This window comes from Hypanus sabinus, chromosome 1 (genome assembly GCF_030144855.1).
Source record: "Hypanus sabinus isolate sHypSab1 chromosome 1, sHypSab1.hap1, whole genome shotgun sequence".
Classification (NCBI taxonomy): Eukaryota; Metazoa; Chordata; class Chondrichthyes; order Myliobatiformes; family Dasyatidae; genus Hypanus; species Hypanus sabinus.
In genome coordinates this window covers 203,385,854-203,411,263 of record NC_082706.1, presented here as the reverse complement: position 1 = coordinate 203,411,263, position 25,410 = coordinate 203,385,854, and the positions used below count along the sequence as shown (strand labels likewise).

Sequence of the window (25,410 nt, the reverse complement as noted above, 5' to 3'; positions counted from 1 at the left end):
GCATCCCTGACTTGGTCTGACCCACACAGGTGCACAAAAGGCTGGGTGCTAAGCCCACTGCTCTACTCACTGATGTTCTGTAATGATCAATAAACCAATTGATTGAAATCAAATGATCTTGCTTAGTGTCTCAGGTCTAGGTGAGACTGTACCCCCGCCAACATCCCCCCTGTGGCACTCCTTCTTTGCCATCTCACCCACACCCTTCCCAAGGTACTTCACCCTCACCATTCTGAACATTCTTCGCTCCTGCCAAATTTACAAACTCGTTGTCTACTCCTTGTTGACAAATACGGTACTATACAAAAGTCTTAGGCTATATACTGCACTTGCGCCTAAGACTTTTGCACAGTAGTGTATATGGTGACTTTGAAGCGGACCACAACCTTGTCACAGCTTGGAGGCTTGCATGCCTCACTGTCCCAGAGAGCTAGGCTGGTTGGAGTCAGTGCTTTATGCTTTGGGCCTTGCTAGGGTCACCCATGTCAAACAGGTCAGAGGGTAAGACTAAGAGTAGTCCACTGGTCCCTTGGGTTCCGGGGTTCAGCTCAAGGTTAACAACCCTGACTGGTAGAACAAACCTGTCACAGAGACATCACTGAAGAATCAGAGTGGACAAGGGCAGACAGTGATGGAGGAACTTCACTGTTGCCCTAAACGCCAGTAAGTAAGGATATGTGAATAAATTTGATCCTTAATTCTTGACCAAACGCTGTCAAGGAATCATTTATCATTCCCTCTTTCCTTAAGAAAGCTAAAACAAGAAAGTCCCTTTGCGGGAGTCTTGAAGCCTCGCTCTCAGATGAGCAAAGTTCAAAAGGGACATACACAGTTATCTTGTGCAGGAGAGTTGTCTTCCTTACAAAGCTTAAACTGATGAGCACAAGAATAGAGACCAATCATCATCAGTTGAGCCAAATTGCTCTGCGCACCTGGGAACAAACACTGCTCGACTGCGGCAAGCCGGCTTCGCAAGTGATACATACAATACACCACGGCAACAAGTGTGGCTGTAGAGCCACAGAGGCACAGTCACTGAGTAAGCTGAAGGGAGAACACTTTTGCAAAATCGAGCCAAAACACATAAAACCTTCAAGTGCAGTCTGTCAGCTTGCTGAATATCAACAGGAATGATGTTACTGGGGCACCATAGTAGCTAGTGCGACACTATTATAGCTCGGGACGGAGTTCAGAGTTCAATTCTGGCGCCCTCCCGTGACCACTTGGGTTTCCTCCCGTTGCTTCAGTTTCCTCTCACAGTCCAAAGATGGACAGGTTAGTAGGTTAATTGGTCATTGTAAATTGTCCTGTGATGAGGCTAGGATTAAATATGTGGCTTGTTGGGTCGGAAGGGACCGTTCCATACTAAATAAGTAAAAGTTAATAAAAGATAGGTTGCATAAACATGGTAAACTCATTCAGCTAAATAAAGAAAATGTATTTATTTCTCAGATTTAGTAATCATTGAACCAGTCCATGTACACTACCTCGCTATTTTGCTCTTTTTTTGCACTACGTATCTAATTTAATTTATATATATTTCTTACTGTAATTTATAGTTTTTATGTATTACACTGTATACTGCTGTAAAACAACAAATTTCACAGCTTATTTCAGTGATAACAACTCTGATTCAAACCGTGCACTTTTTTATTCTTGCCACAAACTGCTTTGAATTTAATTGAAATGATTAGCTTTATTTGTCACATGGGCAGTAAGCAATGTGCAAAAGTCTTGGGCACCCCAGCTATACATATGTGCCTAAGACCTTTGGTCGTGGCTGGGGAAGGGGGAAGGGAGAGGGGAGGGAGCAGGAAGCACCAGAGAGACATTTTGCAATGATCAATAAACCAATTGTTCGGAATCAAATGACTTTGACTGTTGTCTCAAGGCTGGGTATGCCACCCCTCCCCACTCACCCCCACCCCTAGCCACTCCTTCTTTGCCATCTGCCCCACACCCCTTCCACGGTGTTCCACCTTCGCCATTCACAAAATCCTTTGCTCCCGCCAGATTTACAGCCACGCTTTCTGCTCCACATTGACAAATACAGCACTAAGCAAAAGTGCTACGTGCCTAGGACTTTTGCACAGAACTGTACATCTAAACATACTGTGAAATGTGTTGCTTGTGTCGAGTCAAATCGAGCATTGTGCTGGGGGCAGCCCGCAAGTATCGGCACACTTCCAGCACCAACGTAGGCTGCCCTCAACTCACTAACCCTAACCCATACATCTTCGGAATGTGGGTGGAAACTGTAGCGTTGGAGAGAACATCACGTGATTAGAGAGAATGTATTCGCTCCTTACAGGCAGCAGTGGGGATCAAACGCTGATCAGTGATTGCTGGCACTAACCGCTATAACCATTATAACCACTAACCATTGCACTAACCGCTACACTACCGCACCTCAACGGCACAGGTTTGCAATAGTGCAGGTCTCATCATCAGCAGCAGCAAACACCTGCTATGCCGCTGGCGTTGGAGCAGCACTGAAGGTCTGCCATCTCCGTCTCTCCTTGGCCATCTGCTCTATTCTGCCCCAGGTGTGGTTCAGGGTCCTCATTTCTGCCATTACATTACGGTGCCAAGTTGCCATACAAGTCTGCCTCAGGTATATTACTGTAATATTGAAGATTACTTCTAGCTCAATATAAAGAAAAACACACATTAATCAGAGCCAGTTGATCTCGTTTGAAAATATCTGGCATAGGGGCAATCCCCTGTAATCTCTCTCTCATACAAAGCCTCTCCCATTAGAGTCATTCAGTGGAAAAAAAACTGATTGGTGCCACGCTAAGTCTAACCTGCTCATTAGTATTCGACCAGTGTGCCTCCCAGTGAACTCGTTCTCTCTTTAAGCAGCTCTGCGGAGCTTGGAGGTCAGGTGGCTAATCATTAAATCAAACTAATGTCACACCATCACAATCAGCTGAACGGGAAAAAAAAGCTTTATTATATCAGTTTATGTGAAATAAATGGTTTTACAAATGGTCCCCCAAGAAAGGGTCAACAGTGGTTTCAATTACAGGACAAACTCAACAAGAAGTGTGCATTAAACCAGACGCTCTGTATTGACTTTAGCGAGGGCTGTACTTGACAAGCAAGCTCCAATACATTGCATATGCAAAGATCAAGGAAAGGCAGGCTTTGCTCTGCCAAGATTTGTGCACATAGGCAGTTCATTCACCTTTTATTCTCTCTTCACTTTCCAATGGTTGCTCAGTTCAATTCACCCCACACAAAGCCCGAAGACCAAACCACAATGCACCAACTGAAACAAGTTCAAAACTCGGGCCTTCTATTGTGATTGAATTTCTTAACGTCTTTTCAAATAGTGCAGAATGCCTCCAGGCTAAAGGATGAAATGGGCTAATGGTGAATTGGGAGTACTGAGCAAATTTCAGAGCCCTTGCCTCCTCGCTTTTGAGGTTGAAAGCAAACTCTAGTCTTTCAAGTTTCAAAGTCCTTTCTCCCCCTGCAGTGTCACAGAAGGATTTGAAAATAAAGTAATGGTGCACACAGCCTCCCTGATCAGAGCATGCACTCTATCTGCTATTTCAACGTGGTTCTCTCAATAAGAGCACAAGTTTCTTCATGTCTTATCTATTAGCACTACTCAATTACGAATGAAAATAACAATTGGCACTGAGTGTGTTTGGAGTTTAGATTAGTAACTATTCATGAGATACCGCAAAGTGATCAAACAGTTTCCCAGCAGTGCCGACATTTGATTCAGTGGAACTCCTGAACTTAAATAAAGGTGAAGAAGCAAGTAAATTTGACAGGGATGCTAAGTACCTCAGGTCTGACCTTACGCTGAAAAGATTGTGAAAGTCAAAAGTTCAAGTAAATTTATTTTTAAACTACATGTATCTTACCATATACTACCTTGAGATTCATTTTCTTGCAGTCAATTACAGGAAAATAAAGTTCAATATCAACTTATTAGTTTAGAAATACAGCATGATGACAGGTCCTTCTGGCACAATGAGTCCTCTTACATTCATGCGACCAATTAGCCTGCCACCCCGCATGTCTTTGGAATGGGGGAGGAAATCGGAGCACATGGTCTCGGGGAGAATGCACAAACTCCTTACAGACAGCTGTGGGAATTGAACCCAGGTCGCTGGTGTTATGATGGTGTTACACGAGCCACTACACTACAGTTTTCTGATAAACAAAGACTGACAATCAATACGCAAAATAGGATAAACTTGAAAATATAAATAAATAAAAAGATAGATAGGCAGGCTCTCGGCTCAAAACGTCAACTGTACTTTCTTCCATAGATGCTGAGTTCCTCCAGCATTCTGTGTGTGTTGCTTGAATTTCCAACATCTGCCGATTTTCTCTTGTTTGTGAAATAGATACACAGATAATACTGAGCCTGCAGGCAGCTCAGGATATTATACAATTGCTGTATGACCGTGACAAGAAAAATATTTTGGTCCATGGCTGATACATTAGAGCTTCTTGCAGGTTTTTGGGGCTCCACTCAGTGATTATGTGTTACAGTGTAAAAATGGACTTTTGATAAAAATAATAGCCAGCACAAATATAACTTCCAGCTTCAAAGCTCCATCCAGCAACAGGGACTTATTTTAAGCCAAAAATAAGATAGTACTTCTCACTGTCTGTCATAGCAGAAATATACAGCTACAGTTAACCGGCCAGAACTGTCGTAGGCATAATGCTTAGGTACCACAATTTCTTTAAAACTGCAAATTAAACTTTAAATTCATTAATATATTAATAGATATTAGTGGCTATAATTAATCCAGATAAAGGTTAATGTTTCTCCCATTGCAAAGCAGTGTTTCTTTCTCTTGGACTGGGAAGGCAAAAATAGTTATTTCAATTCAGCTAACTGTAAGCAAAACAATCTTCAACACTCATATCCAATTTTGTTTGTGAAATATCTAAATCAACCAATTAGACAAGTCAACCGTACAGTTAAGAAGAACAGTTTTCTTTGAATCTTTGAGGCACAGCCTCAAAATTGAGGGGCAACCCTTTATAACAGAGGTAAGGAGGAAATCTTTTAGCCAGAATGTAGTAAATCTGTGGAATGCTCTACCACAGATTGTGGTGGAGGCCAAGTCCATGGATATATTTAAGGTGGAAGTTAATCGTTTCCTGATGTCAGGTCATCAAAGGATATGGTGAGAAGCCAGGTGTATAGGGTTGACTGGGATCCGGGATCAGCCATGATGGAATGGCAGAGCAGACTCGATGGGCTGAATGGCCTAATTCTGCTCCTATGTCTTATGGCCTTAAACCTCCAGTGCTTTGAGTGTGCTGCTTTGGACTTCCAGAAACTGCAGACCTTCTCGTGTTTGGAATAGTGAATACTGGGAGCTAGGCCTCGTCACTGAGACCAAACAGAGAAGCGTGCTAGTCTGAAGAGTAGGTGGATACAGTATAAACTCCTTATAATGAGGGTTCCCATAGATACCCATGTTAGATAGGGCTTCAAACTTCCTTTAAAGTTTAGAGTTTAGAAGAGAGTGAGCCCAATACCATCACATACTACTTTGATAAGTAGTTTAATTTGAAATTTAAGGAAGCGTACACTCATCCTGACACGGACTTGCAAATCATCGGCAAGGAGTATGGGCTCGAAGTGGAACAATTTCTGACATCAGTCCCTAAGGCAGTGCTTTGCATGGGCGAGCCAACTCTGACGAGGTGGGATGGGAGCGCAATCGCTTCACTTTTGGCAATCACACGCCAGGAGGAGGGCAGGTTCAATTCCACTGTTTGTAAGGAGTTTGTACATCCTCCCTGTGGATTTCTTTCTGGCACTCCCATTTCCTCCCCCACTCTAAAGACATGCAGGGTAGGATTAATGAGTTGTAGGCGTGCAGCATTGGCGCCACAGGTGTGGTGACACGTGCGGGCTCCCCCAGCGCAATCCTGGCTGACCTGACATGACGCAAACGATCACTTGATGTACATGTGATAAGTAAAGTAAATCTTTATCTTTCTGTCATTCCAGAGAAAGCTGCATTCAGTACGAGCATGCTCTTCGAGCTCCTTGGATTTTTGCATCTGTTTCGACGGTGCAATCTTCAAAGCTGAAGAAATGATCAAGTTGGGAAGTTTTAAATCCCAAGAAAGGTGATTTGCACCAATACATCAAGCCCAGTGCTTTCTTTTCCAAATGCTATTTGACAGGTTACCCCTCATGGGAGCCGTAAGAGAAAAAACTTGTTAGACGACTTTGCTTGCTTCTTGGCCTTGATCTCAAAACCTATTGCTGCCTCAGACATCCTGGGCTTTGTCATCTTTTCACTCAACTCCAGGCTTCCGTTCTCGAAATTGCCCTTAAAAGTTCTGGCAGAATGCATACAATACAAAACAGTGGTCCACTGGGAGCCACAACTCACGATTGCTTTCTGCAGCAAAGTCTTGTTGCATTTGATACAGCTCCGAGAGACAACACATTTCACTTACTTACTTGTGCTCAGGCTCAAATATCTCAAGCTCACAGGACAAGCAAGCGGTCTTTGCACAAAGTCAAGGGACTGATCACTATTGCGGAATAGAAAGGATATAATCATGTTACATTTGATGCAATTCCAGGAGAAAGGACACTCACTCATTGATTTGTGTTCAGGCTCAAATGTTTCAAACACAAGGGGCAAGCAAGTGATCGAAAGTCAAGAAATTGCTCAAGTTCGGTTTATTGTAATTTCAAATTTACCAACTTATACAGCCAAACGAAACAACGTTCCTCAGGAGAAAGGTGCACAACACAGTATATATAACCCACACAAGCAACACATAAAGTAATATTACCACAAATCAATTAATAAGGTGCAGCTTAAAAGGTTTGGCATGGACTAGTTGGGCTGAAGTGCCCCTTCCAGTCCTGTGCTCATCTAGGACTCCATCACTATTACCCTAAGGTACAGTTACGACACAAGCCACAAAGTAAACAGTATAATGCTACTGGCTTTTCATAAGTGTTGACAGACCTGGGTGGCGGCAGGAAGACCAGTACCTTCAGCCTGGGAGCAGAAGCTGTTTCCCACCCTCGCAGTCCTTGACCTAATGCTCTGGTACCTCCTGCCTGAAGGTAGGAGGTCAAAGAGATTGTTAGCTGGATGGGAGGGATCATGGACAAAGCTAAGGGCCCTGCGTACTCCACGCTCTGGATACATAATACATAGGCTGTAATAAATCTAGTCAAGAAGAAAAGAAAAGCTTACAAAATGTTCAGAGAGCTCAGTAATGTTAGAGATCTAGAAGATTATAAATCTAACAGGAAGGAGAAGAAGGAAATTAGGAGAGCCAGAGGGGGCCATGAGAAGGCCATGGCAGGCAGGATTAAGGAAAACCCCAAGGCATTCTACAAGTATGTGAAGAGCAAGAGGATCAGACGGGAAAGAATAGGACCAATCAAGTGTGACAGTGGGAAAGTGTATATGGAACTGAAGGAAATAGCAGGGGTACTTAATGAATACTTTGCTTCAGTATTCGCTACAGAAAAGGATCTTGGTTATAGTAGTGATGACTTGGAGCAGACTGAAAAGCTTGAGCATGTAGAAAATAAGAAAGAGGATGTGCTGGAGCTTTTGGAAAGCATCAAGTTGGATAAGCCTCTGGGCCCGGATGAGATGTACCCCAGGCTACTGTGGGAGGCAAGGGAGGAGATTGCTGAGCCTCTGGCGATAATCTTTGCATAATCAGTGGGGACGGGAGAGGTTCCGGAGGATCGGAGGGTTGCAAATTTTGTTCCTTTATTTTAAAAAGGGAGTAGAGATAGCCTAGGAAATTATAGACAAGTGAGTCTTACCTCGGTGGTTGGTAAATTGATGGAAAAGATCCTGACAGGCAGGATTTATGAACATTTGGAAAGGTATAATATGATTAGGAATAGTCAGCATAATTTGTCAAGGGCAAGACTCTTGGCAAAGTGGAGGATCAGAGGGATCTTGGGGTCCGAGTCCATAAGACGCTCAAAGCAGCTGCGCAGGTTGACTCTGTGGTTGAGAAGGCGTATGGTGTATAGTCCTTCAACAATCACGGGATTGAGTTTAAGAGTTTAATGTTGCAGCCATATAAGACCCTGGTCAGACCCCACTTGGAATACTGTGCTCAGTTCTGGTCACCTCACTACAGGAAGGATGTGGAAGCCATAGAAAGGGTGCAGAGGAGATTTACAAGGATGTTGCCTGGATTGGGGAGCATGCCTTATGAGAATAGGTTGAGTTAACTCGGCCTTTTCTCCTTGGAGCGATGGGGGATGAGAGGTGACCTCATAGAGGTGTATAAGATGATGAGAGGCATTGATTGTGTGGATAGTCAGAAGTTTTTTCACCAGAACTGAAATGGTTGCCACAAGAGGACACAGGTTTAAGGTGCTGGGGAGTCAGGGGTAAGATTTTTTACTCAGAGAGTGGTGAGTGCGTGGAATGGGCTGCCGGCAACAGTTCTGGAGGAAGATACGATCGGGTCTTTTAAGAGACTTAAGAGGTACATGGAGCCTAGAAAAAGTAAAGGGCTATGGGTAAGCCTAGTAATTTCTAAGGTAGGGACATGTTCGACACAACTTTGTGGGCCCAAGGGCCTGGATTGTGCTGTAGGTTTTCTATGTTTCTGTTTCCATATCTCGGATGGGTGAAAGAGAGACCCTGATGCTCCCCTCAGTAGTCCTCACAATCCCTTAAAGGGACTCACAGTCAGATGCCTTGCAATTCCTCTACCAGACAGTGATGCAGCTGGTCAGGAGAGTCTCGGTGATGCTCAAATTGCGTGATGGGAAGAATGCTAAATAGACCGCTAAAAAGTCTGGACAGAACCACTGAGCAGTGAACTGCCTGATGAGAAAGACAGAGGATTCAAGGTTGTTTATTATCATTCTTCAGTACACAAGTGTAAAGGAGAATGAAATAGGATGAAGTTCACCGGTTGCCAAACGTAGAGACATTCATACAACTCACTTACCTGACACACACAGAACAAAAGTTTACTCAAGTTAGAGACTATGTTCAGTTGGGCCACTGAATTAAATGTTCAGTAGTGAGTACATGATGACCAAAAGATCTAACCACTAACCAGAATCACCACTGAACTCTTGCCCACACTGTACCAGAATATGTGGATCCCAGGTTGGCCTCTACAGACACTTGAGACCCCACCAATAGCAACCCCTTAGGATGACATCGTTCTTGGATCGAGTGATCACACTAGACCGGGGGTCGGCAACCTGCGGCTCCCGAGCCATTTGTGGCTCTTTCACCTCTGTGCAGTGGCTCCCTGTGGCTTTGGGAAATAATTGGTCAGTATTTAATTAAAATGTATTTTATGTTAGTTTGTTAGCTTTTGAAATGTAATTCTAAATTTGAAGATTATGGTGATCTTGTACAATGTAAGTGTGGCGACACATTTTCTGACACATCCGAAACGGCTCTCAATTAGCCAGCATTCCGGCTAAGGGAGATTGCCTACGGGGGTTTGTGAGTACGTGTCTTTTGCAGCATCTGCGTCCATGGGGGCTGGGTTGAGGGAGGCTTAGAAGCAAGGCTGTTTAGTTCGAATAAAGTTATTCGACTGCAGTTTACTGACTGCCTGAACACACCGCTGCAACGTGTTTTTATCGTTATTAATATACGTCACCACTGCCAATACCTGACACCCGCCAGTGCGCGATTTCTTTAATTTTTCGATCCAAGGTAAGCCAACTATGGAGAATTCTAAAAAAAGAAAAGTGACTGAAGAAAACAGAACGTTTAATGATACGTGGGCAGATTCATTTGCTTTCACTGTTGACGAGACTGGTTTACCGGTATGCTTAATATGCAATGAGAAACTAGCAAACAACAAAAAGTCAAATGTCGCAAGGCATTTCCAGAGTAAACACGCAGCCTTTGCTCAAAAATATCCGGATGGAGATGAGAGAAAAAAAGCCGTTTCGGAACTGATGCGGAAGGTTGATCTGAGCAAAAATCATTTCCAGAAATGGATGAAGTCAGGAAAATCAACGACATACGCCAGTTATATTGCCGCTCAGGAAATAGTCAGGCACGGGAAGCAGTTTACAGATGGTGAATATATAAAAGAATCTTTCATTAAGATTTCAGAACATCTATTCACGGACTTTAAAAACAAGAGTGAAATTGTGCAGAAAATCAGGGATATGCCCCTCTCTGCAAAGACTGTCAAAGACAGAACCATAAAAATGGCAGAAGACATCACAAGACAGCAAATTAAAGACATCAATTCAGCTGTGGCCTACTCGATTGCCTGTGACGAGTCTAAAGACAAAGGCGATATTGAACAAATAGCGTTGTTCTGCCGGTATGTAAACTCTGCCGGGCCACAGGAAGAACTGATTGAGTTGATACCTCTAAAAGACCAAACACGGGGGGAGGACATCTGTGAGGCTGTCTTGAATTGTTTAAGAGCCAAAGGAATAAAGACCACCCATCTGGTGTCAGTAGCTACTGATGGGGCTCCGAATATGACGGGAACGCACAAGGGATTTGTGGCTTTACTGCAGAAGTCGCTGGACAGAAAGCTGCTGACTTTTCACTGCATCTTGCACCAAGAGGCACTGTGCGCTCAAACATTTCCTCCGGAATGCACAGAAGTAATGGATGTTGTCATTCAGATTGTCAATAAAATAATGGCAAAAAGTTTAAATCACCGTCAATTCCGTTTGTTACTGGACGAGATGGAAAGCGCATATTCTGATCTCCTGCTGCACAACAAAGTCCGGTGGCTGTCCAAAGGGGAGGTGCTGAAACGCTTTGTCGCGTGTCTGGAAGAAGTGAAAACTTTCCTGGGCAGCAAAGGGCTCAACTTTCCTGAGCTGGAACAGCCAGAGTGGCTGGAAAAGCTACACTTCATGGTAGACATGACAGCGCACCTGAACACGCTGAACACAGCTCTTCAGGGGAAAGGACGCACAGCCCTGCACATGTTGGAGGATGTCTTGGCATTCGAGCGCAAGTTGACAGTGCTTGCCAGAGATTTACAGAAAGGCACTTTGTCTCACTTCCCCAATTTGAGAGAGTTCAAACAAGGTCACGACATGATAATTTCGGAGTATTTACATTCTGCAATCATCGCAATGCAAACATCGTTTGGGAAACGCTTCTGTGAGTTCAGAGAGGAAAAAAACACATTATCCTTCCCGGTCACTCCCTTAAGCATCGATCCTTCCCTACTGAATACGACTGCATTGGCAGGTGTGAGTCAACCTGATCTTGAGATGGAACTGGCCGACATAGCCGACAAAGACATATGGGTGTCCAAGTTTAGACGCTTGACAGCAGACCTTGAAGATGTTGCCCGTCAGAAGGCCGTTCTTGCTCAGAATCACAAATGGAGTGATATTGAAAACCTTCCAAATCCGGACCAACTTGTGTTTGAAACATGGAATGCTGTGCCCGACATTTATGTAAACATGAAAAAGTATGCGCTTGGAGTCCTGTCGATCTTTGGATCCACATATGTATGTGAGCAGGTGTTCTCCAACATGAACTTTATTAAAAACAAACATCGCGCATGCTTCACAGATGACAGCTTGCGATCCTGTGTAAAGATGAAGGTGACGTCATACAGCCCTGATGTGCAGACGCTGTGCGCTGAGGTCCAGGAGCAGAAATCCCATTAACCAAGTATGATAAATATTTTAATTGCCTATTATTTTATGTATATTCATATTTTTTCATTGTTCAGTGAAATAGTCCTTTTATTTTTCAGGATGACAGCTGGCTGACGTTATTTTTGGTTTGCTGCTGGCGGAAAATTTAAGTTCGGCGTTTTTCATAAATACAAGAAGGACTCAAATAGACATTGAGTATTTTACTTAAAAGTAACTTTCAACCCAACGTCTTTTTTTCGGAGTTCAAAATGTTTTTGTTGCATGCAGAAATGTAATTTCGTTTTCTCTGCAGGAGTTCATCAATTTCATAAATGCAACACATTATAGTTTGTTTATACATAGCATAAAGGCAAAAAAAACGTTGTATGCAGTGTTATTTCATTTTAAATGTCAAACGGGTTTTGCGGCTCCCAGTGTTTTCTTTTCTGTGGGAAACGGGTCCAAGTGGCTCTTTCAGTGGTAAAGGTTGCTGACCCCTGCACTAGACCATAAACCTGCACCATGAACTCATGGTCCAGGAGTCTAAGACCGGAGTACACTGCCACAGAATAGACGGGCACCCTTTTAGAATTGAATGTGAAAAGGATTTTTTTTTTGTCGGAGTGTGACGAATCTGTGGAATTTGTTACCAGTCAGCTGTGGAGGCCGTTCTTGGGTATATTTAAGGCAGAAGTTTATAGATTCTTGATTAGTCGGGCCATGAAGGGATATGGGAAGAAGGCAGGAGATTGGGGCTGAGAGGGAAATGGATCAGCCATGATGAAATGGCAGAGCAGACACGATGGACCAAATGGCCTAATTCTGCTCCTACATCAAATGGCCTTATGAACACAACCTTACTTTTTGCTTTCTTTTAGCACAACTAATTTCTTATTGTAACTTATGGTAATTTCTTACATATTGCGCTGTACTGCAGTCCCAAAGCAACAAATTTCAATGCATATGTCAGTTATAATAACCCTGATTCTGATTCATTTAATAAGCTGGAAAGTAATCTTTCAACAGCTAAGAGAAGATTGGATAAGCACATGAATAGGAGGAGAATGGAGGGCTGCAGTCCAGGTGTGGGACAATGGGGTTAGGCAGAATAATAGTTTGCATGGACTAGATGGGCTGAAGGGCCTGGTTCTGTGCTATCGCACTATGTGGCTCTATGCTTCTCTGAGGACAGTCACCTTGTCATGGTGGAGAGACTTGTGAGATTCGAGAGTGATGCCTTCTGGGGGGTTTAGCCACTACGTGTTGAGCTCCTGGTAGGGTCAGCCATGGAGGTAAGGTCAAAACGGAGGAAAAGGCCCACTTAACTGGAACGCAATCAACCATCTTAAGCATTCATATTATGTTCATCACAGATGGTATCTAGACTTGTCACTGCCTCAGCAAAGCAGCCAGCATAATCAAAGTTTCCACCCACCCACCATGGCCATCCTTTGTCTCTCCTCTCCCATCAGGCTCGAGGATAGTTGCTATAGGCATGGACTAGATGACCTGAAGGGCGTGCTTCGCTACCAGAGCACTCTGTGGCTCTATGCTTCTCCAAGGATCGTCAAGTTATCATGGTGGAGAGGCTTGCAAGTTCCTGAGAACCCAAGACTGTTATAAGATTATTGAATGGTTCTCCATTTTCATAAGACGGATTCACAATCTACTTCATTATGACCTTGCACATTATTGTCAATCTGGTGTGCACTTGCTCTGTATCTTCTGTTATTGTTTTACCTTATTCTAGCTCAATGCTCTGTGTAATGATTTGACTGGGCTGAGCAGTATGCAAGACAAGACTTTCATTGTATCTCGGTAATAATAATAAGCCAACTAGCCAGTAAAATAACCCCTAGAGCCCTGGTAGCTTCTGGGGAACAATCTTTAGTCCTCAACTGCATGACTCTTATGAACTGAGCTGAGGAGCAAGTTCTTTAGCCAAAGAGTGGTGAATCTGTGGAATTTGTTGCCACAGGCGGCTATGAAGGCCAAGATATTGGGTGTATTTAAGGCAGAGGTTGATAGGCTCCTGATTAGTCAGGGCCTGATTACAGTCAGGATGAGAAATAGTTTCTTCCTCCAGGCCATTAGGCTTCTGTACTCCCTGCCACATTATATTCAAAGTGTCACTGGTTAATCAGTTCCATACCTTACAATATTTAATATTAAAGTACATAGTTTGTTATTTATGTGTGATTCATCTGTAGATTTTATCCTTAACTTCATAAGTTATTGTGTGTTATGTGCATTTTGTGAACTACCATGCTTTACACCCTGGTTCAGAAAAACATTTCATTTTCATATACATTCTATGTTTGCAAACGTTATATACATAGAAACATAGAAATATAGAAAACCTACAGCACAATACAAGCCTTTCGTCCCACAATGCTGTGCCAAACATGTACTGACTTTAGAAATTACCTATGGTTACCATAGCCCTCTATTTTTCTAAGCTCTATGTACCTATCCAGGAGTCTCTTAAAAGACTCTATTGTATCCGCACCACCTCCACTGCTGGCAGCCTATTCCATGCACTCAGCACTCTCTGTATAAAAAACTTACCCCTGACATCTCCTCTGTACCTACTTCCAAGCACCTTAAAACTGTGCCCTCCTGTGCTAGCCATTTCAGCCCTGGGAAAAAGCCTCTGACTATCCACATGATTAATGCCTCTCATCATCTTATACACGTCTATCAGGTCACCCCTCATCCTCCGCTGCTCCAAGGAGAAAAGGCTGAATCCACTCAATCTATTCTCATAAGGCTTGCTCCCCAATCCAGGCAACATCGTTGTAAATCAATGTGTTCAGTCACATCCTCAAAAAATTCAATCAGGCTCATAAGGCATGACCTGCCCTATTGACAAAGCCATGCTAACTATTCCTAATCATATTATACCTCTCCGAATGTTCATAAATCCTGTCTCTCCGGATCTTTTCCATCAATTTACCAACCACTGAAGTAAGACTTACTATAATTTCCTGGGCTATTTCTACTCCCTTTCTTGAATAAGGCAACAACATCTGCAACCCTCCAATCCTCCGGTACCTGTCCCGTCCCCATTGATGATGTGAAGATCATCGCCAGAGGCTCAGCAATCTCCTCCCTGACCTCCCACAGTAGCCTGGGGTACATCTCGTCCAGTCCCAGAGACTTATCCAACAAAAGCTCCAGCACATCCTCTTTCTTAATGTCCATCTGCTCAAGCTTTTCAATCCACTGTAAGTCATCCCTATAATCACCAAGATCCTTTTCCATAGAGAATACTGAAGCTAAGTATTCATTAAGCATCTCTGGTATCTCCACTGGTTCCATTCTCACTTTTCCACTGTCACACTTGATTGGTCTTATTCTCTCTTGCCTTATCCTCTTGCTCTTCACATACCTGTAGAATGCTTTGGGGTTTTCCTTAATCCTGTCCGCCAAGGCCTTCTCATGGCCCCTTCTGGCTCTCCTGATTTCATTCTGAAGCTCCTTCCTGCTAGCCTTATCATCTTCTAAACCTCTATCATTACCTGGTTTTTTGAACCTTTTGTAAGCTTTTCTTTTCTCCTTGACTAGATTTTCAACAGTCTTTGTACACCATGGTTCCTGTACCCTACCATCCTTCCCCTATCTTATTGGAATGTACCTATGCAAAACTCCACGCAAATATCCCCTGAACATTTACCACATTTCTGCCATACATTTCCCTGAGAACATCTGCTCCCAATTTATACTTCCAAGTTCTGGCCTGATAACTTCATATTTCCCCTTATTTCAATTAAATGCTTTCCTACCTTGTCTGTTCCTCTCCCTCTCCAATGCTATGATAAATAAGATAGAATTGTGATCACTATCTCCAAAATGCTCTCCCACTGAGAGACCTAACACCTGACCAGCTTCATTTCCCAATACCAGATCAAGTACAGCCTCTCCTCTTGAGGGCTTATCTTACTATTGTGTCAAGAAACCTTCCTGAACACACCTAACAAACTCCACCCCTTCTAAACCACTTGCTCCAGGGAGATGCCAATCAATATTTGGGAAAATAAAATCTCCCATCATGACAACCCTGTTATTATTACACCTTTCCAGAATCTGTCTCCCTATCTGCTCCTCGATATCCCTGTTACTATTGCGTGGTCTATAAAAAAAACATCCAGCTGAGCTATTGACTCCTTGTTGTTTCTAACTTTCACCCACAGAGACTCCACAGAGAATCCCTCCATGACTTCCTCCTTTTCTGCAGCTGTGACACTATCTCTGATCAGCAGTGCCACGCCTCCACCTCTTTTGCCTCCCTCCCTGTCCTTTCTGAAACATTTATGCCTGGCACACTAAGTAACCATTCCTGCCCCTGAGCCATCCAAGTCTCTGTAATGGCCACAACATCATAGTTTCAAATATTGATCCACGCTCAAAGCTTATCTGCTTTGTTCGTGATACTTTTTGCATTAAAATAGTCACATCTCAAACCAATGGTCGGAGCGTATCCCTTCTCTTTCACCTGCCTATCCTCCCTCACGGACTGTCTCCACGCTTTCTCTATTTCTGAGCCAACGGCCCCTTCCTCCATCTTTTTAGTTTGGTTCCCATCCCCCAGCAATTCTAGTTTAAACTCTCCCCGATAGCCTTAGCAAACCTCCCTGCCAGGATATTGTTCCCCCTTGGATTCAAGTGCAATCCGTCCTTTTTGTACAGATCATGCCTACCCCAAAAGAGGTCCCAAAGATCCAGAAATCTGAATCCCTGCCACCTGCTCCAATCCCTCAGCCAAACATTTATCCTCCACCTCACTCTATTCCTATACTTGCTATCACATGGCACAGGCAGTAATCCCAAGATTACTACCTTTGAGGTCCTGCTTCTCAACTTACTTCTTAACTCCCTGTTGTCTGTTTTTAGGACCTTCTCCCTTTTCCTACCTATATCGTTGGTACCAATATGTATCTCAACCTTCTGCAGTTCACCTTCCCATTTCAGGATATTGTGGACATAATTAGAAACATCCCAGACCCTGGCACCCGGGAGGCAAACTACCATCCACGTTTCTTTCCTGCGTCCACAGAATCGTCTGTCTGACCCCCTAACTATAGAGTCCCCTTGCACTACTGCCTTCCTCTTCCTTTCCCTACCCTTCTGAGCCACAGGGCCAGGCTCTGTGCCAGAGGCACAGCCACTGTTGCTTCCCCAGGTAGGCTGTCCCCCCAACATTATTCAAACAGGAGTGCTTATTGTTAAGGGGACAGCCACAGGGGTACTCTCTGGTATCTGACTCTTGCCCTTCCCTCTCCTGACTTACCCACTTATCTGTCTCCCAAGACCCTGGTGTGACTACTTGCCTATAGCTCCTCTCTATCACCTCCTTACTTTCCCTGCCTAGATGAAGGTCATCAAGCTGCATCCCCAGATCCCTAACCCGGTCCCTACGGAGCTGCAGCCCGACGCACCTGGGAGTCTCCCGAACTTCCCACATCTGATACCCAGTACAGAACACCAGCCTCACAGACATACTTACTGTTTCTATTCCTCACAGGTAACCCGTTATCACCAAAGACCTACCACTCTACCTCAGATCACTCCTTTGGTGATCGCTCTGTTAGGCAGTGTCTCCCTTCTATGCATGAAGCTTGCCTGCTATCTAACTCATGTTTGGTGCTCCGGTTATAGCCGCTGAAAGGCCATGTACAATGGACTAACGCTCTCGAAGTTCCGCTTTTAAATAACCACCGCTATATATGTGTATGGTTAAATGACAATAAACTTTACTTGACTTGATGAAGGGTTAAGGGAAGAAGGCAGGAGATTGGGACTGAGGGCGAAATAGATCAGCCATGATGAAATGGTGCAGCAGACTCAATGGGCCGAATGGCCTAATTCTGCTCCTATATCCTATAACTTGGTACTGTTCAGAGCTTCCAAAGTTGCAGCAAAACCATTACCTTTTGCTATCCTGTACTTCATGGCAGGAAGTACATTTTTATGAAGAGGAATAGATCTCTTCTCTTTGGAGTGAATGGGAATGAGAGGTCACTTGTTAGAAGTGGACAAGATGATAAGAGTCATAGATCAAGCAGAGAGCCAGAGACATTTTTCCCCAAGGCAGAAGTAGCTAATGCTAGGGGGCATAATTTAAAGTGATTGGAAGAAAGTATTGGGGGGGATGTCAATGGTAAGTTTTCTACAGAGAGTGGTGAGTGTGTGGAACGCTCTGACACGGGCAATGGTAGAGTAATGGAACGGTTAGATTGACCTTAGAGTAGGTTAAAAGGTCAGCACAGTATCATGGACAGTACTGTTCTATGTTCTAAAGAATAATATTTTGTTAGCAATTTTGATTTTTTTTTTACTTTTGTTAACAACTGAGCTGTCCATGCTCCCTGTCTCTGGCCCCCTCCCTTGAACCTCCCTGCACTTTCACCATTAACAAAGAAACTACCCCTACCTTTATCCTGTAGGTTGAGAAGTAATGCTTAAACAAACATTTAATGCTCCAAAGCTCATAGAAAGTGGTTTCTGCAGAGATTTTAACAAAATAATTTACACATAAGGTTAAGAACCTTCTAGAACATAGAAAATAGAACACTACATGTTGTTCTGACTTCTGCAGCTGACTTTGTCAGACTTAACACCACAAGTCCGGCTTAAATATTTAAGATTACTTCATGTCATTTCCAGTACAAAAGTGTAAAGGAGAATGAAATAACTGTTACTCTGGCTCCAATGCAGCACAAAAAAAACACAATAGGATAAAGAACACAACAAACTGTTCCCACAATCTACAGATTCACTTTCAAAAAACTGAGTATGCCTGCAAGAAAAAGAATCCCAGGGTTGTATATAGTGACATATATGTACTTTGATAATAAATATAATTTGAATTTTAATAATAAAACACACAATAAATATAAATACATAAGACAATTTATATATATATGTATAGATTGATTGTAAGTCCACAAAGTGACATTAGTTGCAGAGGTGTCTGTGCATTAGGAGACTCTGACAGGAAATGGTTGGGTTAGTGGGTGGATGTGTTGATCGGCCTTTGATTGGAGAAAATGACTGTTTATGACAGGGGGGTCAAACTCATTTTAGGTCACGGGCCGGATTGGGCAAAATGCAGCTTCATGCGGGCCGGATCAGTCGGATGCATGCGAACGCGGCTTTCATTGCCTCCGTTTTCTCAGCCTGTTCTCATGTGTCTCAGTCTCTGCTATAACTACAAAGTGTTTCACTTCACAAATTCCGTTTCTTATGAAGAAGACTGCTGAGCAAACATTATTTTTATGATTGGTATTAACTTACAATCATAGGCTTCATATCGCCGGGCCATTAATAATTAAAATAATAGATCTATCTAAAATGATCTCGCGGGCCGGATATAATTGTACACCGGGCCGGATATGGCCCGAGGGCCTTGAGTTTGACACCTATGTTATGAGTTTACTGGTCCTGGTGTGGATGCTACGTAGCTTCCTCCCTGATGGAAGTGGGACAAACAGTCCATGAGCAGGGTGGGTGGGATCCCTCACGATGTTTCTGGCCCTCTTCCAGCACCGTTCTGTATATATTCACATTTCCCAAAAGAAATCAGAAAAGCTGGAAGCAAGCAACAGGTCAAACAGCATCCATGGGGACAGGATCAGATTAGCATCTCGGGTCACATTCCCTACCTCAGAACTCGTAAAATAAGAAAGCCTATGTTTTAATTTACAAGGGGTGGAGAGAATGTCTGGGGTAAGGCAGAGATCAAGGTTCTCCTGTAACACAATGCTTTCACAGTTGACTAGTTAACAGATGAGTGATGGCAATTAGCAGGGGGAAAAACAGTGGAGTTTACTGGAAATGTGAGATGCCTCTCATCCCCTTGTTCTTGCTTTCTATCCCACAATCCTCCACATTCAATCCATCATCACTCTTAACTTCCTCCACTTTCAAAGAGATTCCACCCCCAGAAACATCTTCACCCCCTCACTCTACACAGAGTGTGGGATGCCCTGCCCAGGGGATGTGGGGGTGATAGAGGCAGATACACAGGGGTTTCCAACCTGTGGTCCATGGACACCTCGCTAAAAGATATCGGTCCATGGCATAAAAAAGGTTGGGAACCTTTTGATTAGAGTGACTTGTGAAATTTAGAGACATGGATGAAAGAAAAATGAAGGCTTAGATTGATCAGATTAGGCTTGATTGATCAGACTGCACGATGTTCAGAACAACACACACAAGAACAGCATCAAAACAAGACACCAACAGCAAAACAAGCTCCAAGCAACACACACAAAATGCTGGAGGAGCCCAACAGGCCAGACAGCATCTATGGAAAAGAGTACAGTCGACATTTTGGGCTGAGACCCTTCAGCAGCACTGGAGGAAAAAAGATCCTTTTGCATCCACTCGCAGGCCTCCCACCCCAGGACAGGCAGTCTCCAGGTCTTCAGTCCCTGGCCCTGGACTCACAGACATCGGACCCCCAGCTTCAGACTGTGCTGACGTCTGGGCATCAACCCCAGGACACACCGATCACAGGTTTGATCTTTGGGCCTAGACTATCACCAGTTGGACTTTTCGGCCAGGACTTCCAGACTCGCACGGTCCTCTGACCTCAGTGACCTTGCGGGTTACTGACCCTCGAGACATCCTCAGGCCTCCACCTCTGGGGTCACCACCTTCAGAATTCTACCTCGGGAGTCACTGGGCTCTGCACTTTGACCTTTGGCTTTACCCTTCGGAGTTCACGGATGTCTGAGTATTCACGATCGTAGGTTTGACATTTCAGACCTTGAATGTCAACCCCATGATCGGCAGTTTGGGCATTTTCACCCTTTCATTGCAGTTGGGAAATATTATCAACCTTTTCTTTTCCAAAATCCAACATCTAAACCAAAATTCTCCAACCCACTGCCATTCTGATCTCTCTCCTGCATTGTTCCAGTAAAGTCTATGTTAGCTCAAGGAACGAACTACACCTCATTTTGTGTTTAGTCCTCAGGGCATAATATTGAATTCAACAATTTCCAGCCTTTCCTGGGGGAACAAGAGAAAGCAGAATCGGAAATCTAGATCAATGTCCAAAATGATGGTGGAACTCTTACCCTTATCTTCTTCTCAACTCCCTCTGGTGCCCCCTCCTTACCTTTCTCCCATGGTACACCTTCCTCTCCTATCAGATCCCTCCCTCAGACCTTTACTTCTTCTAGCAATCACCTCAAGTTCCAGTTCATGTCCTCAAGTTCTAGTTTCACCAAACCTCAGTGGAGAAAGCCTGCTTGCAGTGATCCTATCTGTACCCTTCATAGATAAAGGGTGATACATTTAAGGGGAACATGAGGGGGAACCTCTTCACTCAGAGGTGGGTGAGAGTGTGGAGTGAGCTGCCATTGGAAGTGGTCATTCATTTACAGTATTTAAGAGAAGTTTAGTAGGTACACGGATGGGAGGGGTATAAAGGGCTATGGTCCAGATGCGGGTTGAAGGAACTAGGCAGAATAACAGTTCTGCAGGAACTAGATGGGCTGCAAGGCTTCCTTCATTCTATGACTCTTAACGTCACAGGACAGGAGTTACCTTACTGAGATTAACTTATTGAAACCTATCAAATATTGAAAGGTCTAGATGCAATGGATGTGGAGAGGATGTTTCTTATAGTGGAGAGTCTAGGACCAAAGGACACAGCCTCAGAATTGAAGGATGTCCCTTTAGAACAAAAATAAGGAGAAATTTCTTTATCCAGAGGGCGGTGAATTCTATAGAATTCATTACCACAGGCAGCTGTAGAGGCCAAATCACTGGGTGTATTTAAAGTAGAGGTTGATAGGCTCTTGATTAGTAATACAGACACATATTTGTGACATATATGCACTTTGAGAATAAATTTACTTTGAAGTTGAACTTAGAGTAGGGCGCCAAACGTTATAGGGAGAGGGCAGGAGAATGGGATTGACAGGGATAATATATCTGCCATGATGGATTGGCAGAGCAGACACGATGGGCTGAATAGCCTCATTCTGTTACTAAGTGTCATGGTCTTATGATACCATATTCATCTGTGATAGCACAAGGATTACAGAGCCTCAGAAGAAGGAAGCAACTCTGTTAAATGGAATCTCATCTCTGAAAGCAAGTAATAATTTTTAATTTTAAAATCTGCTTAAGTGCACATTATATTTCCTGCCTTAATGACAAGACAATCTGCACCTGGATTGCATCAAAGTAACATGCTGCAATATTTATTCTGACTTTTGTCAAGACCATCACACCAGATGGACCGCACCCAGGGTTCTGAAAGAAGTAGCTGAAGAGACTATGGAGGCATTAGTACTTATCTTTCAAGAATGGTTCCAGAGGACTGGAAAATTGAAAATGTCACTGCACTCTTCAAGAAGGTAGAGAAGCAAAAAAAAAGGAAATTATAGGCCAGTTAGTCTGATCTCAGTGGGTGGGAAGATGTTGGAGGCCATTATTAAGGATGAGGTTTCGGAAGCACGTGATAAAATAGGCCAAAGTCAGCATGGCTACCTTAAGGGGAAATGTTACTTGACAAATCTGTTGGAGATCTTTGAGAAGGTATCAGGCAGGATAGTCAAGAGAGCAGTGGACAGCTCTTGACAAGCAAACTATATGCTGTTCCTACCTAATATTCATACTGTGTGGAAAAAGGTTATGCTGAAGCTCAAGAGGTCCTTGTGAAAATGATTGCTGTGACAACATAAGCATTACTGAATGAAGAAAAGCTCCTTATTTCCAGCAAAAACCTTTCCCTGATTAATAATTTGCATAACGTAGCAAGAGAAATTTATGGATCTTCTATTAAGCTGTTAGTCACCACATACTTTTTGCAAGCTAATTACCTACTTCAAATAAGCTAATATAAACTCCCAAGAGGATAACAATTATTTTCCTCCTCTTAACAATACATGCTCTGCTATCAATGGACAGTAGCTAATATCAACTTCTCTCATATGTGGATCTTGAATAAGTGGGATTAGCGAACAGGCTGGGAAATCTCCCAAATTAAGTGTTTTCAAGCTGGTAAACGGTATAATTTGCCTTTCATTGAACTGCTTATCACTGGTTTGACTGTAAAAGGCTTGTTAGAAGTTAATATCCATAATTCCTTGAAATTCCTCAAAGATCCATAATTCCTTGAAAGTGGTGTCAAAGGTACTTAGGGCCATAAAGAGAGCTTTTGGCACTTTGGCCTTCATAAATCAGAGTAATAAGTACTGGAGTTTACTGTTTATTTTTTTTGTGTTTGCACACTTTATCTTCTTTCGCACATCGGTCGTTTGTCAGTCTTTGTGTGTAGTTTTTCACTGATTCTATTGTATTTTGAAGACCCTGTTACCACGTTATTTATGACCGTGCCAGTGGAAATAATACTGTTCTATATTTGACTATATGCACTTTGTCAACTTGTACATCTACAGAATACTTATTTTATATCTGTTAATCTTACTGTGTTAATATTATTTTATGGGCTGTTGTGATATATGTGCTGCTTGTTGCACCCTGGTCTCTGAGGAATGTTCCTTTGTTTAGCTGCATGATTGAATGACAATAAATTTGAATTTGAATGTGATTTCTTTGTCCTACTGTGAATGCCTGCAAGAAAATGAATCTCAGGGTAGTATATGGTGACATATACATAATTTGATGATAAATTTACTTCCAACGTTGTGTTGGGATGTTATGCTGAATATACAGTCAACCTTATGGGCCGCTACCCTTCATCAGGACTGGAAATGAAGGGGGGGGGGGGGAAATGCCAGAAATTAATGTGGGAGGAGGGGAAGGAGAACAAGCCAGGTTATAGGTGAAGCTAGGTGGGTGGGGGACGGGTATGAAGTAGAAAGGTGGAAGGTGATAGATGGAAAAGGTAAAGGGCAGAAAAAAGAGGAATTTGCAAGGAGAGGAGAGTGAACCATTGGGAGAAGGGAAGGAGCAGGTGAGAAGAATTCAGAGGCCAGAGTGGGAAAATGAAGAACAGGGAAGGAGGACGGTGAAAAATTACTGGAAATTTGAGAAATTAATGTTCATTCCATGAGGTTGGAGACTACCTAGAGAGACTATGAGGTGTTGCTCTTCCACCCTGAGAGTAGCCTCATCATGGCAGAAGAGGAGGCCATGGACCAACAAGTCGGAATGGGAATTAGGGCAGGAATGGAAAAGTTTGGCCACCGGGAATTTTGTTTTTTGCGGATGGAGCTGAGGTCAGAATCAGAATCAGAAACAGGTTTAATATCAGCGGTATACGCCGTGAAGTTTGTTAATTTTGTGTCAGCAGTACAATGCAATACACAATAATAGAGAGGGAAAAAACTGAGAATGACAGTAAGTATATACACATTGAATAGTTAAATTAAATTAGCAGTGCAAAAAAATAAACAAATAAACAAATGTCTTGAGGCAGTGGGGTGCACAAAAAGCAGTCCTCTCCGCTTTCTGTGGGGATCCCTCTGTGATTCCCTTGTCCTTTCGTCTCTCCTCTAAATCTTCCCCCTGGCACTTACCCCTGAAAGCAACAGAAGTGTGATAGCTGCTCATTCTCTCTCACCTCCATTTGGGACTCCAAACAATCCCCTTAGGTGAGGCAACACTTCACCTGTGCACCTGTTGTGGTCGTTGCTGTATCTGGTGTCCTCAGTGCAGCCTTCTCTACACTGGTGAGACCCGACGCCAACTGGGGGACCGCTTTGTTGAACACCTCTGCCCCATGACTCTATGATACCAAATAATTTAAATACTCATCAACACACACACACACACACACACAATGCCGGAGAAGCTCAGCTAGTCTCGCAGCATCTAGTCAACATTTCAGGCTGAGACTCTTCATCAGAATGAGGAGGGAAGGAGCCAGAAGCCAGAATAAGATTCCAACTGAAATTAGTTACAGTTCAACGCAAAACAAAATGGACCATACACACCCAACGTTGTTTTCCAACTGCAATTTTCAGTTGTTACAGGCTGCAGTCATTATGTTAAGTGCATTCATATGTCTAGTATTAATGTTAAGTTGAGCACTGTGCCAAAAAAATACCTCATATGTTTACACATACAAAATGCTGGAGGAACTCAGCAGGTCAGGCTGACATGGACAAGAGTAAAGTGCCAATGTTTTGGGCCCAGACCTATCATCAGTTCTGATTATGGTAACTAGAAGAGGGCATGTTCTGGATGGTGAGGGTCCTTAATGATGGATGCCATGTTCTTGAGGCATCACCTCTTGAAGGTGATGGAGAGGGTTGTGTCCGTGATGGAACTGACTGAATCTACAACCCTCTGCAGCTTCTTGCGTTCTTGAACAATGGAGCTTCCATACCAGATGTAATCCAACCAGTCAGAATGCTCTCCATTGGACACCTGTAGAAATCTGCAAGAGTCTTTGGTGACACCAAATCTTTTATCTTCTTCATGATTCCATCAATGTTTTGGGACCAGGACAGATCCTCTGAGAAGTTGAGGCCCTGGACCTGAAACTTGAAAGCTACTCACACTTCCCACTGCTGACCCCTCGATGTGACAATGCCTGGAATCACAATCTGGACTCCTCATGGAATTCCCAAGGCCAAAAATCTTGCTTATAAACTTGCTAGATTACCTTACACTTAAGTCCAAAATATCACAACAGCCTAAAAAAACCACTGATACCTGCTCTGTAGATGATGCTCTTTCTCCATTTTAATGAAGATTAGATTAGCTTTACCTGTCACATGTACATTGAACCAGAGAGGGAAATGCTCATTTGCATAATTGTTTGAAATGTGCTGGGGTTACCCACAAATGTCACCATGCTTCCATAACCAAAATAGCATGTC

At 43.3% G+C, this 25,410-nt stretch overlaps 1 protein-coding gene across 2 annotated transcripts in view; it reads right to left on the bottom strand.

Annotated features, from left to right (window-relative positions):
• The window catches only part of LOC132402003 (transcriptional activator GLI3-like), a 760,747-nt gene that overhangs the window by 590,353 nt on the left and 144,984 nt on the right, over positions 1-25,410 (bottom strand). The window lies entirely within an intron of this gene.